Source organism: Akebia trifoliata, chromosome 12 (assembly GCF_017979445.1).
Source record: "Akebia trifoliata isolate Shusen 1 chromosome 12, ASM1797944v1, whole genome shotgun sequence".
Classification (NCBI taxonomy): Eukaryota; Viridiplantae; Streptophyta; class Magnoliopsida; order Ranunculales; family Lardizabalaceae; genus Akebia; species Akebia trifoliata.
The window spans coordinates 2,372,278-2,386,283 of record NC_141386.1 but is presented as its reverse complement, the minus strand read 5'-3'; the positions used below and the strand labels follow the sequence as shown (position 1 = coordinate 2,386,283).

Here is a 14,006-nt window from a genome sequence, read left to right as displayed (position 1 = left end):
CTAAAGGCTAAGATGTGTAGAGTGTTGTTCCCACGTACTAGGTTCAAACCCTCTTGAACCCAATTTCATTTGCTAACCTCTAACTTTACACAACTATATTAAAAAAAAAAAAAAATCTTATTCTATCTAAATGTTAATTCACTTGCATCCAATATCTATCTTTTGTGAACAGATAATATTCCCTTAGGTTGAGTAATATCTTTTCTTGGATATTCTTTTTGTAGGTATGAACGCTTTCTTAAAATCATGATTCTAAGCGTTCTTAAAAACACACATCGGCCAGTAAAGTTTTGGTTCATAAAAAACTATCTTTCTCCTCAGTTTAAGGTTTTGTTCTTCTTTAGTCGATCTATGGTTTTGTTAAAATTTTCATTAAGGCATGCAATCAGAGTATTGTCTTATTTATGATATTCATACTAAAAAAATGGCTAAGTTGTCTAATGAGTAGTCATTCTCTGGTTTCATTCAGAATGTCATACCGTATATGGCATGAGAAGATCGATTTGAATATGAGCTCATCACCTACAAGTGGCCTACATGGCTGCATAAGCAGAAAGAAAAGCAGTGGATTATCTGGGCATATAAAATCCTGTTTCTTGATGTTACAGAAGAACTTTGCTTGGACATCAGGGATAGCAAATTAACAAGATTATTGAGGGATTCTTTGGGAGGGTAAACAAAGACGTGCATAATTGCCACTATATCCCCTTCTATTTACTGTTTGGAAGAGACACTCAGCACCTTAGATTATGCATACCGCGCTAAAAATATCAAGAACAAGCCTGAGGTCAGTTTATTTGATTGGCATTGGTTGGTTGTGGTACCATTCTTTCTTTTTTGCTCTTGAACTGTCTTTCCTTGGATCCACCTCTACTGTTCTGACCTATTCGCACTATTTCCAAGTTAATCAGAAGATGATGAAATCTACGATGATCAAGGATTTGTGCACTGAGATTGATTGCCTTAAGCAAGGTGAGTGCTTCCTTGTTCGGGTGATTGATTGTAGTTTCATTTGATCTTTTCTCTTGTTTATCTCTCAAATTATAAAGAGTATTATGTAAGTGCTTTAATTAACAATTATTCTTAAGCAATTGAATGCTTAGGTAAGGTTTTATCAAAACTAGGATCTCATTTATACAATTATGCTTTACGTTTTCTAATCAGAGGTGTATGCTGCAAGAGAGAAGAATTGCATCTATATACCACGAGATCGTTATCTACAAGAAGAAGCTGAAAAGAAGGTTTGATTCTTACCATGTAATTCATCTTTAATGTATTCTCTCTCGAAGTTCCTAATGAGAGGGACATTTCAACTTTGTTCTCCAGGCTATGTCTGAGAAAATAGAACGCATGGAACTTGATTCAGAGTCCAAGGACAAGGTACAATCCACAATCTCTGTATTTGGTTTTTTTATTTGTCTTTTTGGTTACTATATGTATAGATTTAACCAGCTAATTGTATATCGTGAGCAGCAAGTAATGGGACTTCAAGAACTTTACAACTCTTAGCAACTGTTGACCGCAGAATTAAGTGAAAAACTTCAAAAGACTCAGGTGACTTGTTGTATAGTCATTCTCCTGACCTTCTTTTAAGCTTTGCCTCAATGCAAGAAATTAAAGTCTTTGCTGTTGCCTGTATGTGTCCATAGAAAAAACTCGAGAACACTGAACATGCATTGTTCGATCTAGAGGATAGATATAGACAGGCCAACTCAACGATTAAAGAAAAGGAATTCTTAATCTTTAATCTCCTCAGATCAGGTGAGTAAAGTTCCATCACTTTCCTTCAGCACCCTTTCCTGATTGTTTTATGAAATGGTGTTTCTTTTTTGTTTCCTTCGAGAACTTCCATGTTAGGCTTGAATTTTGGAAAAAAATATTTTGAGATGTTTTGGCATTGATATTTTTATCTGTCACTCATTATTTGGATTGGATGAAGGGTGCGTGAAAAGGTTGTAATCGATTGGAACATTTAGTTAACAACTTAGTTTAGCTTTAAGTACATGTTGACCATTCCATTGGTTTTTCACACTCATCACATCTGTATCTACTTTACATAGTTTGAACCAGTACCCTTAATTCAAATAGCTTCCATCTTGCTAGGGGTGTTGGACAGTTGCCATCTTGCATTGGTCCTCACTCTGTCTTTACTCCCTCAGTGACATTTATTGTTTATTTTTCAGAGAAAGCACTCATGGAGCGGGCATTTGAGCTTCGATCAGAGCTAGAGAATGCAACATCTGATGTGTCTGGATTGTTTGCCAAAATTGGTTTGTGTCCATGTTTTGAAGTACACAATGTTGGGTATATCTTACTAAAAAACAAGGCATGAAGATTGCCTATAAACTTTTGCAATGTGATTGGTGTGTAGAACGCAAGGATAAAATAGAAGATGGAAACAGAACTCTTGTTCAGAAATTCCAGTCTCAATTGACTCAACAACTTGAGGTCTTGCATAAGACTGTTGTAGCTCCATAATGCAGCATGAACAACAATTAAAAGAAATGGAAGAAGATATGCAGTCGTTCGTTTCCACAAAAGCAGATGTAAGATGTAAATTATGAAGCGGAGTATGTAGATGGTGTGATGAGGCTGTATGCTACGGTGGTGTTGTCGAAGAACATGGCGGGGGCAACGATGAATCAAGTGTGGCAGGTGTTCGAAAGGAACACTTGATTTAATGAGTGGGCAGAGCAATAGTACCCAAAGTAGAGGAGGAAATTCAAATCTCAAAAAGAGGAATGTAAGTTGTTTTTTTATGCTTAATTTTGTTTATTTGTGGTTTTTGTTACTTATTGGTTCCCTTGTTATATGATCTTAAAAAAAAAAAAAAAAACTAATTTGTATTGTTTTTTTTTTTGGCAGATTCATGGAATTCTGAATGTAGTGAGTAGGGGAATTTTGTTTCCAATTGGAGCCATATTTGCTAGGTATCTCTGGACATTCAAGTCAGCAGATCCAGCTTGGTTTTATCTTCATATCTTTTGTTAGAGTTCTTCCTATGTTATTGGAGTTGCCGGATGGGCTACTGGTCTTCAGCTCGGGGCCAATTCGAAGGGTTTGGTATACAAATCTCATCGGAATATTGGGATCACTCTCTTTTGTTTCGCAACATTGAAGGTAATTATAATTGTTCCTAATTTGTTCATTGTTTCTTATTTTAAGCACATTTTCTTAATCAATCATAACGAGTTTATCATTCTTTGTGTTGTGCAGATTTTCGCATTGTTCCTAAGGTCAAAGAAGGAGCACAAGTACAGGATTTACTGGAATTTTTATCACCATATTGTTGGATACTCCATCCTTGTTCTTGGTATCGTCAACGTGTTTAAAGGTCTAGACATGTTGGATCCAGCTAAAATGTAGAAAACAGCTTATATTGTGGTATTGTGTGTATTGGGTGGGATTGCATTAGTGTTGGAAGTTACGACATGGATCGTTGTTTCGAAGAGGAAATCCGATGCATCCACCGAACCTTATGATGGGAATGGCAAGCAACAACCACTCACAGTTTGATCAACAACAAGATTGCAGGGTCACATATAGTATTGAGGAGAGTTGGTTCTCTTACAGTTTGTCTATAAAGTTACTTCTTAGGCTTTCTCTTAGGTATCTCTTAGAATCTATTATTGCTTCTTCAATTGTTTGTGTTTTGTGTTCTAAATTAAATCAGGAGTGTGACATAAATAGTTGTATATATATCATATATTGCTTTATTGTCAGTTATTTGTAGCTTCGACAGAATTTTCGATCTTAATAAAGAGGTTTACATGTATATTAATTTTGGGTTATTTAGTTTAGTTTGGAGCTTGTTTTATGATTTTTCTTTTGTTTTTTCTTTTTCTGATTTTTTTTTTATATATTATTTCGTTCATTGTGATTGGTGAATTAGAGGACCGTGTTCTTGTTTGTTAAACCTCTAAATTTGACGGTTATACTCTATAGATTTTTTTTGTTTTTTTTAATTCCATTCTCCAATAATTTGATAGTCCAGGGCCGTCAAAAAAAAAATTCTACAAGAGAATATTTGACGGGCATATTTGACAGGAGGGTCCGTCAAATTTCTCAAAATTTGACGGGCTAAGACCGTCAAATATGAGCTTTTTTCACATAGTGTGAAGGAATTGCAAAGACAGAACAATTTGGAGATCAATACCTTCTTCTTGCGGATGTGTGTGTTGTCAACGTCCTCCTCGATTTGTGTACGATGAATTTCGATGTTCCACTCGTCTAACACATCCTCCATTTCATAAGCCGCCTTTCTAAGTTCTTCTAACCAAACTTTCACACGTTCGTTGTTGACTTGTTTCTCCTCTGCATCTTTGAGCACGGCTTGGATGTGTTCGAGTGTAGTCTGTAGCTTTTCAACATCTTCATCAACACCCATCACCAGTCTCACTTCTTGTTCCACCTCTTTTCGACCAATGGATATCAATTGCTCTATAAGTGCAGAAACAAGTGCATCTGCCATCCTTTTTTTCACTTTGGAATTAATGATGAGAGATCTAAGGTTGAAGCAAGCAAGCAAGCGATGAGGATGAAGACCAAGGGTGCACAGAAGAAGAGGAATGAAAGATTAGAATCTATTATTGGTGGTAGAGGCAGAGGTTGACCAAAGCAATCAATCAATCCACGAGTAATAGTAACCTTACTAAGATTTCAAATCCTATGGTGGTATATGTGGTGTGTATTGCACCGACATCTATCTCTCTCTCTCTCGTACGTGCTTATTTTACAACCACACATAGGTAAAGCAAATAACGTTTTTAAAAGGGTAATTTAGTAAAATCCTTATAAATTGACTATATTTGTTTTAAAGAATTTCTATTGGCACCCTAGCTTTTATTTATTACCCTCCAACTTAAAATAAAGAAAGAGTGCTGATTTTCTAACTCACTTTGATCGACTAACTCAAAAACTCATCCACGCTACATGTGCAAGAACCTTGGATTTTTTTTCCCCTTGGGATACACAATTGTACATGTATTATGGCGATTGCAGTTGTGTATCCCGAAGGAAAAATATACGACTTTGGCACATGCCACAATCAGTGAGTTTGTCACAGTTGAATTAGAAAATCATTTTACTTTCCTTTTCGAGTTGTGTTGGGGGTGACAAAAACGGAGACACGAAGGTGACAAAATGATGTGGTGTTGTGCACATTATCGTAGATGCTTTTCTGTAAGATACGAGTAAAAAGCATCTACGGTACTGTGCACGCCACCACATCATTTTTGTCACCTTTAAGTCTCCATTTGTGTCATTTCAACATTTTCCTTTCCAAAATCTCTATTCCCACTAAAAATGATCTAAACAATTTATTTATTTTTTAAATAAAGGAAAATAAAAAGAAGAAGAAAGAAAGAAAAGAAAAATTAGGAAACCCTAAGGAGAAGTGGGTCTTGATCAAAATCCATATTTTTATCTTCAACACTAACATCTGTGTGTGTGTGTGTGAGATCTAAGGTTTAATGGGCACATTACAAATGAGAACAATCATAACATGCATCATACAACAACCATCACCTAAGATGACAAACAAAATTGAAAAAAAAAAAAAAAAAAACAACAACAACAAAAAAGAAAAGAAAAGTGTGTCCTAATCAAAACCCATATCTTTTTTTGAAAGATAAATGTTCGATTAGTAAAGGTAATATTGTTAATGGTTAGTAGTTAGCATAAGAAATATGGATAAAAGGGATTTGAACCTAGGAATAACCCTCTACAAGTCTTACCACTTAGCTAAGTGGCACCTCTCAATCAAAACCCATATCTTATTCTTCAACAGTATTACAATTAACAAGAACCACAACATCATGCAAACAATCACCACCTAAGAGCATCCATCACTCATGAACTCCAAAAAGTTTAACAATTGTAACATCTATAGTTAAGATTAAGGGTTAGTTAGAAGGTTGAGCTTTTAGGTTATGCTGTGCATTAATTAAACAGGATATTTCTATATCTTTATGGGCTTTTTAATGTAGCTTGAGAGCCTACCAATTAAGAGTTATAATAAATTGATGCTCAAAAACACACGCGGTCTGTACATGGTTGACATGGCAAATGCACCAAATCGTAGATTTTTTTTCTTGTGTATCTCGAAGAAAAAGTTATATGGTTTTGTGCACTTGTCATGTCAACCGCGTACAGACGGCCTACGTTTTAGTGTGTCAATTTATCATTAGTCACCAATAAATGCAAGAAACATTCTCTAAGGGCATGTGAACCCTAATCAACGGGACTCTATTTTGATTCAAGCCAAATCATGCCCTTGAAATAAACTCCAGACTTGGTGCTTTGCATGTGTTACGTTTCTTTCGTTTCTTTTTGGCAATTGGGCTTATTATTGGTGTAAGCTTTTGAAATTTTAAACATTTAAAAGCTCCATCATCCTACATCAAAAAAATGACACGTGGAAAATATTTTCTCATCCACTGACCACACATTAGAGTCCACCCACATGGTAGACCTTACCCAACAAAAATCAGCTTGATTGATGATATCTAGCTGTTTGATACAATTTTATCATTAACTTGAATTACAGGTCTTGCCCATGGGTAAAAGGGTTGGGCAAGCCCATGAAGATAATGCTCAAATCCAAGGATCACCAATCAGTGTTCCACCAAAGGAGGGACCAAATATTAGAAAGGATAAAGAGAGTGGGCTCATTCAACACTCAATGACTTCAGATCATAACAGCATTGTCCTTGTGATATTCTTTCTGATTCACTAATAAAATAAATAAGATATTGATTTTGATGTAATGAAAAGGGTTGGCCATGAATTTGAATTATTTTTGGTTCTTTTCTTAGTTATTAGTACAACTTTAAAGACGGAAAAGTAGGTTTAAATTATTTGTTTTTCTTTCAAGTTGACACGTTCTAGTATCTCAAGTTACAAACATGGCTTGTTGAGATCTTGGGATGCTTTTTCTTTTTCATTTTTTGTGTGTGTGTGTTGACAAAATGGGGGTGCGAGAATAATTCCGAAAAAATGGCCAAAGTCCAAAAAAATTTGATAAATAAAATAATAAAAAATTTAAATTATTAGTTATGGACAATATAAAAATATATATAATTATATATTAAACGAACTTTCATGATTAACATAACTTAAACATGTGTGTTAAATTTTATTGGTCACTGGGTTTTGTTTAAATTTCCTTTCAAAGAAACATTTCTTTGAAGAACTTGACAATGAGGCTCCATTTGATCATATGGTAGACAAGACGTAAAGGTTTAGTACTCTTATGAGTCGGCTAAGCTTGCAACCCAACTCCCAGTCTCCTTGTGAGTCATGTAGCACATGTTGGGTTTTTTTTACTCGCAAGAAGAGCAACCACTACAAGAAAAAAGTGAACTAGGAAAAACGGTGTTAAGTCGTTTCGCTATTACAAATCATTTCTCCAAGCTGATTTTAGATCAGGAAGATCGAGAGAAAACCATTTTAATCTCACATTCCAACATGTACGAACAAAACAGAATGAGCCCTAAACCTTGAGAGAAATTTTCACCTTCAACCTTGAGAGAAATTTTCACCTTCAATTCTCTCATCTTCGATTTCTCCAAGTTTTTTATTTTATATCAATTTCTCCCATCTCCAATCGCTCACCATCTTCGATTTCAAACCCTAACGAAGCTCATTTTTGATCCTCACAAAACCCTAACAATCTCTCATCTTCGATTTCAAAATCCTATTTGAAATCAGGTATTTCAATTTCATTTCTCCCATCTTGATCTCGTTACATAGCAAGGAGCTACTCAGAAGGAGCCAGTAAGGATCCTCTACCGAAGAGCCCTAAAAAATACTCTAATCTTATATATTTGGTGCAATTAGTTAGAGTTTTATGTCAATAACAAGGTTCATCTTTTAAAATCTAATAATGTTTCAATAATCACATAAGGATGCCATTTATTTATTTATTTTTCTCTGCAAATTTTGTGTTTTTTTTTCCAATTTTATGAAGAAAAAAAAATCTGTGAATCAGAATTTTAGATCAGTAATGGTTCATACTTTACAATCTAATATTGTTCCACAAATCACAGGAGAATTCCATTTACATATATATATATATATATATTTTGGTGGAAGTTAGACTTTGAGATAAGTAATTTTACAATCTAATAATGTTCCAACATTCACTTAAGAATTCAAAGAGAATTAAAAATTTCCACATTGATTCAGGTGGAGTGACTTCCATGGATGACTTCTTGAAGGAATTCTTTCCAAAAGTTTATAGGAGGAAGCAACAACATCTCCACGGAACGGATTACTGTAAATATGATAACCAGATTCTTACGCTGTGTTTGCATGTCAACTATTGGTGAAGGAAGTGACAACATACAACTATTGTATGTCAGCACCCCTGATGTGGTGAAAGAAATCAGCCTCTACACTGTCTTTGGATTTAGGAAAACCTTCAACTCTACAGAAGGAGCGTGGTCCTTTGTTTGGACAGGGCATTCTGACTTCTAGTGGAGCAATATGAGCCCATCAAAGGAAAATCATAGCTCCAGAGTTTTACATGGAGAAAGTTAAGGTAATTTCTTACTTCAGAGGGGTGTCTCATTCCTATAACAACATATGGTGTCTACGTGGCACATTTTGGTTGGAGATTAAACACATCGGGATCTGTTCCATGTACAAACTACCTTGGTTAGGAGCCCAATATGTTTTAAACTCCTACCAAAATGTGTCATGCAGATACCTTACTGGATCCTGACTTTTCAAAATATATACATCGTAAGCTCTAGATTGTAATAGCTCTTGGACCATGCTCTTTGTTGTGAAACTCCTAATCTATGTTACTCATATGTATGTGATTCTGTTTCTCTTTTGTTTCGCATCATTTTGATGACCATCAATATATGCACCAATAATTTGAGTTTGTCTTACCCATCCAAGTTCACCACACAATTATCGGTAGCCATGATGTGAACCATTAAAATATTCTTCATTATATATATATTGTGTTGTATGTAGGGCATGGTGAACCTAATGGTGGATTCTGCAACCTCAATATTGAAATTGTGGGAGGATAAAATTGAAAGTGAAGGGGGCATTGGAGACATAAGATGGTGATTTGAGAAGCTTTTTTGCAGAGATATTTTGAAAGTCAAGGGCTTTTCTGTAGACATACGGAGGATGGGAGAGATTTGATGGCTCTAAGCCGTCGAATTGGGGATCATAAAAAATTTCAACTCCCATAGGCCGTCAAAATTTGCTTTTTGTCAAAATTTTCAGTTTTCACATAGTGGAGCTATTGCCCTGATTGGTGGGACCCTTGGGCAATCCTTCTTCAAATGTCCCCTTTTACTGCATTGATAACAAGTCTTGGAGCTGCTAGCCATTGCCCTGATTGGTGGGACCTCCCACAACCACCACAAACCAGACGATTTCCCTCTAACACGTTAGGCATGTATTTAAATTTCCTCTTCCTAGTTTCTTCATTCTAATCTCTCATTGCCACCAACTCTCCCTTCTATAATTTTCCCTTTGTTTCGGGGTACTTTTGAAATTCTTCGTGAACTTGTTTTACTTTTAAGGCTCAACCAAGGAAGTTGGTGAATGAAGTGAATTGTTGTACTGAGAACTTCCCTTTGATGTCTGGTTTTAATCCTTCCTCAAACTTATCTGTAGACACCCCATTTTTGCATTCGCCTGATTAATCAACTCGTTAACCCGATCGCAAGGATTCCCACACAAGGGGCATTTGGGTTTTTGAGCCTGAAAATCCCTTTCTTTTTTATACCCAGTCCTAAGTCTACCCATGAAAGTCCTCCTAAGTATCGTGTGAAAAAGTCAAGGAAGATAGCAAAGCATGATCAGACAGTAACTCCAGAAGTTCAGAGACAAAAAAAAAATATAAAGATAAAAAATGATGAAGCCTGCTAAGTTGAAATCCCGAAAAGGGCGACTTAGGCAAAAATTAAGGCAAGCTCGCAAGGTTGAAAATCTGAAAGGACAACTTTGGCAACAATCAGAGCAAAAAAAAAAATAGCTCGCTAGGTCGAAAACTTGAAAAGGCGATCTAGGCAAAAATTAGAGCAAGCTCGCTAGATTGAAAACCTGAAAAGGCGATCTAGGCAAAAGTTAGAGCAACAAAGAAAAATAGAAGAAAATCCTAAGCTGAGAGCAGTTCAAGCTGAAACATCAGAAGTTCGAATAATCAAGTTCAATACTTAGCTTAAACCCGGCATAGACTCAGAAGCCACAAATATCTTGTCTACGATCGATCTGAAAATGTTTACTTCCCTAAGTGAACCACTGGAGAGAAGGGTGAATTCTATGATGAAACTCGAAAGAAAATAATTTTGTACTCTTGAGCCTGACTCAAAACCTTCAATAAAATTAAAATTAAAAAGTTGAGTCTTTATTGCGCTTGTGGTAATCATTTTCTTTCTTTTTTTAATGTAACTTTTCCCCCTTATACTAGGGGCATTTTTTTATGATGTGTTCAATTATTTTCAAGGCCATGGTCATTGTCAAACTAGAGGCATTTTATTTTTGAGCAGTATTAATCCTAAGAGATAATGACAACCCCAAATTTAAGGTAACCCTCTTGATAACAGTTTTTCAAAAAACTTTTGAGGTTCAAAAGAAATAAAAACTCAGATTTTAAATTCATAAAACTTTTTGATAAATCCTTGAGGTTCAAACAAAAGCATTTTGGATCTCACATAGGAGATATAACATTCTTTCGTTCTCCAGATTCTTTTCCAGATTCAATCATTCTTGGAATCAATCATTTCTCTTCTAGATTTATTATCTTCCAGATTTATTCGTTCTCCGGTTCGTTCTAATCAATTTTCTCCAAAATTCATTCATTCCTCTGCCAGTTTTGCTCAGTTTTCGTCAAGGGTTATCTTGGATTTTGCTCAGTTGCCGCCAAGGGTTATCTTGGATTTTGCTCAGTTGCCGCCAAGGATTAACTTGGATTTTGCTCAGTTTCCGCCAAGGGTTATCTTGGATTTTGCTCAGTTGCCGCCAAGGGTTATCTTGGATATTACTCAGTTTCCGCCAAGGGTTATCTTGGATTTTGCTCAGTTTCCGCCAAGGGTTATCTTGGATTTTGCTCAGATGCCGCCAATGATTAACTTGGATTTTGCTCAATCTCCGCCAAGGGTTATCTTGGATTTTGCTCAGTTGCCGCCAAGGGTTAACTTGGATTTTGCTCAGTTTCTGCCAAGGGTTATCTTGGATTTTGCAGTTTCCGCCAAGGGTTATCTTGGATTTTGCTCAGTTTCCGCCAAGGGTTATCTTGGATTTTGCTCAGTTTCCTCCAAGGGTTATCTTGGATTTTGCTCAGATGCCGCCAAGGGTTAACTTGGATTTTGCTCAGTCTCCGCCAAGGGTTATCTTGGATTTTGCTCAGTCTCCGCCAAGGGTTATCTTGGATTTTGCTTAGTTTCCGCCAAGGGTTATCTTGGATTATGCTCAGATACCGCCGAGGATTTTCTCGGAACTATGCTCAGATACCGCCGAGGGTTTTTTCGGAACTATGCTCAGATACCGCCGAGGGTTTTCTCGGAATTATGCTCAGATACCGCCGAGGGTTTTCTCGGAACTATGCTCAGATACCGCCGAGGGTTTTCTCGGAACTATGCTCAGTTACCGCCGAGGGTTTTCTCGGAACTATGCTCAGGCACCGCCGAGGGTTTTCTCGGAACTATGCTCAGGTACCGCCGAGGGTTTTCTCGGAACTATGCTAAGGTACCGCCGAGGGTTTTCTCGGAACTATGCTCAGATACCGCCGAGGGTTTTCTCGGAACTATGCTCAGTTACCGCCGAGGGTTTTCTCGGAACTATGCTCAGATATCGCCGAGGGTTTTCTCGGAACTATCCTCAGATACCGCCGAGGGTTTTCTCGGAATTATGCTCAGATGCCGCCGAGGGTTTTCTCGGAACTATGCTCAGTTACCGCCGAGGGTTTTCTCGGAATTATGCTCAGTTTATGTGCAGATTATATTCAAATTATGCTCAGTTTATATTCAAATTATGCTCAGTTTATACTCAGATTATGCTAAATTTATGCTCAGTTTATACTCAGATTATGCTAAATTTATGCTCAGGTTTTACTCAGTTTCACACAGTGCACACACTTGCACATTTGCACTTTTTAGTCAGGGAGAATTCTCTAAAATTCAAGGATCTGACACCGTCAGTGAGAGTTTGCGCTCAAGGACCTGACAACCTTTTGATTCGGGGAGAGCTTTATTCTCAAGGATCCGAACACCCTGACGAATTGCTGAATCAGGCTGCAAAATGAACTGTCACTAGCTTTGGCATTCGGATATCGCACTATCTACCAAAATAGATTTGCTATCTAGTTTGCTTCAACCCTCTGCCAAATAGGGGCATCTGTAGACACCCCATTTTTGCATCCGCCTGATTAATCAACTCATTAACCCGATCGCAAGGATTCCCAATGATGGATGTGTATTCCATTGCTTTACTTTGTTACCAGATTTGTTTCAGAAATCCAGATGAGGTATCTCGAATTGACAAAACCTTAGAAACCACGCTACGCTAGGAAAGTACGACCCCAGAAACATAGAAATCATCATCTTGCAGACCAAAAAGAAGCTTCACGATAAAAATCACTAAAAATTACCAAATTACCAAAATACCCCTAACCTCAAAACAACCTTAGAGCCTACGTTACGCTTAGGAAAACCCATTCGAACACATAAAATGACAAATCGGAACCAAATAAATCATTTCACCAATTTTAACAGAATTTGACAAAATTACGAAAATGCCCCTCATAAAGTTCACAACCATTTCACACAAAAAATTTCATAAATAACAAAAACTAATATTTCCATTGAATTCCTTACGAAAAACCGATTCTAAAACATCCTAGAACATTAAAAACCGACTTAAAACGTGAAAAGTCCTCTCCGGGGGCAAAACGGTAATTTCACAATTTTCATGATAAAATTTTTTTCGAAATTAATAAATAAAACATTAAATTATTAAATTTAAACATTAATGAAATTAATTTAAAATTTTGAACCTAAAAAATCGATTAATCGGACTCTCAAGCAAAATTGTTGAGGGTTCGTGGGATATTTCTTTAAGGACCCCTCCATTTGGGGGTCCAAAGAATTAAAAATATTTTAGAGGAGGGGTTCTCCAAAAATCAAAGTAAATCAAGCAAGACTAAGGTCAAGGTATTAAAGTCAATCAAGTGAGACTGAAGTCAAAATTAAAGTCAATTAAGCAAGACTGAAGTCAAGATATTAAAAGTCAATCAATTAAGACTGAAGTCAAAACAATAAAAGTCAATCAAATAAGACCAAAAGTCATAATAGAATTCTAATTAAATAATAACTCTATCTAATAGAGTTCTAACTTAAAAACAATTCTACCTAAAACAATTTGAATTAAAACACAATTCTACCTAAAACAATTCTAATTAAAACACAATTCTACCTAAAACAAGTCAAACTAAAACACAACTCTAATTAAAAGATTTCTAATTAAACACTAACTCTATCCAAATCAACCCCTAAAAACATCTATAAATAGAGGTGCTCACACCCTATTTTCGTATTAAATCATAAACCTTAAGAGAAGTAGGTCTAGAAGCTCCCCTAGCCCCCCATAAACCCTAGTTTTGGAGTCCCAACTCCTTAACTAACATCCTTCCTTCAATTTTAGTCTATAAAACACCCAAAAGCCTTCTAAAAACACCCCCAAATCCGTAACGAACTTGAAGAGTTCAGATTCAAAAACAAGGAGATACCTTGCCTAGGAGATCCGAAGTCAAATCCGGAGACAGAACGAAGCAAGGGGAGCACGGTACAATGAGCTCTTTTTATCAGATCTGAGGGAACAAAGTCCTTGCTATCGGAAAGGTAAATTTTTATTTTTATTTATTTTTATCTAGGTTTTAGCAATGTAATTTACTTAGGAATTTAGTAGAGACCGGCTTTGGCCGGGCGGGGTTGGTGCCTAACACCTTCCAATCCCGTAACATGATCCCCGAATTCAGTTTT

At 36.4% G+C, this 14,006-nt stretch overlaps 1 protein-coding gene, 1 long non-coding RNA gene and 1 pseudogene across 18 annotated transcripts in view; all 3 read left to right on the top strand.

Annotated features, from left to right (window-relative positions):
* Positions 1 to 14,006, top strand: part of LOC147388573 (uncharacterized) — a 63,500-nt gene that overhangs the window by 23,067 nt on the left and 26,427 nt on the right. The gene's annotated exons all lie outside the window — the stretch shown is intronic.
* On the top strand, positions 930 to 3,801 carry LOC147388576 (cytochrome b561 and DOMON domain-containing protein At4g12980-like; annotated as a pseudogene). The gene is made up of 8 exons (XR_015170564.1): positions 930 to 972; positions 1,165 to 1,241; positions 1,327 to 1,380; positions 1,650 to 1,761; positions 2,184 to 2,270; positions 2,567 to 2,743; positions 2,866 to 3,120; positions 3,217 to 3,801. The product of XR_015170564.1 is annotated as a cytochrome b561 and DOMON domain-containing protein At4g12980-like (transcript).
* The window catches only part of LOC147388574 (S-formylglutathione hydrolase-like), a 30,241-nt gene continuing 23,761 nt past the window's right edge, over positions 7,527 to 14,006 (top strand). For 15 of the 16 annotated variants that reach the window (XM_086419567.1, XM_086419566.1, XM_086419564.1 and 12 more), the window contains exons 1-2: positions 7,527 to 7,776; positions 8,188 to 8,542. The gene's annotated coding sequence lies outside the window, so the exon portion shown is untranslated. The remainder of the gene's footprint in view (positions 7,777 to 8,187; positions 8,543 to 14,006) is intronic. The other variant, XM_086419556.1, reaches the window with a different exon arrangement.